We start from the raw sequence: 1,177 nt of genomic DNA on the forward strand, positions 1-1,177 counted from the left end.
GGGGCCTTGTGCTACAAAATATTGCACGCCCTCAGGGCCAAGCAAGGACATCAGCTTGTTAAGCCCGTCCTGCATGCCCTGGGACAAAGAGGAAGATTCCTCCATCCTCACAGATGATCAGTCTACACGACTCAGGTGTAGATTTACTACAAGTGCTACCAAGTGCAGCGGAGCTGCCGTAGCTTAGCGCTTGAGGAAGCGTAACTTAGGTCACCGACCTTTCGTTTTTAACAAGAACAAACACGAGTGTAGCGGATCGCAATCCGCTACCTCCAAGAGTAGTCAGTACCTTAATCAAGGCTAATAAACTCTTTGGTTCAAATTCAAAACTGATTTTTATTTATTTTTATCTGCGGCAAAGCCGCCTAATTTTAAATGTTTAGATTTTCCTAAATAAATGTAGTAAAATCTAAATACATGCATAACTACTGGCTACCTAGCCACATACCGTATTCTTGTTTGGGTGTCGTCACACCATGCCTATCTCGTGTGACCCCCCCCCTGTTACCAGCAGTGATGGCAATAGCCTAGCATTAGCCCGGGCTACAGTAGCATTAGCCTAGCATTTAAAAATACATGGGCTATGCAAGGATAGCATTAGCATTTGAAAAGACCGGGCTAGGCTAGGCTAGGCTACATGCTAAGATAGCATGCTATTTACTTGACACCTGCGACACAAAACAAATTATTGTCAAATATATTCCTGATAATATTCCCCCAAATTGCGACCAACGTAAACAAGTTGTAAGACTGTGAACACGAGAAGACACCATACCACCAAGTGAGTTGTTCATGGTATAGCAAGACGTGCAGATTTCTTAGTGGCTAAGCCGGTGGCCTTGTCAAAGATAAGCTGATCAACATTGTCCAGACTAGACATAGATATGCGTCGCTTCTGCAATACAACCGAGCTCTGAGGATCCGCCCGCGGTTTGCCGAATGGTAGATTGACTTCTCGACCAAAGCACACGCGTAAGCGTCCGTTGAGTCATAGATACATGTAGGCACAGAGTCGGAATGTGTGACAAAATGTTTATACAACCTCAACCACCAGCTCAATATCTGTTCGTGTAGAGTTGTCGGCCTCTTCGTTCTCAATCTCTTTGGCGACATCGATGCAGCGCTTCGTCACCTGGCATGCCTCGCTAACGTCCGCACCTAGGCGACTCCGCTTCTT

This window comes from Plasmopara halstedii (assembly GCF_900000015.1).
Source record: "Plasmopara halstedii genome assembly, contig: Scaffold_672, whole genome shotgun sequence".
Classification (NCBI taxonomy): Eukaryota; Oomycota; class Peronosporomycetes; order Peronosporales; family Peronosporaceae; genus Plasmopara; species Plasmopara halstedii.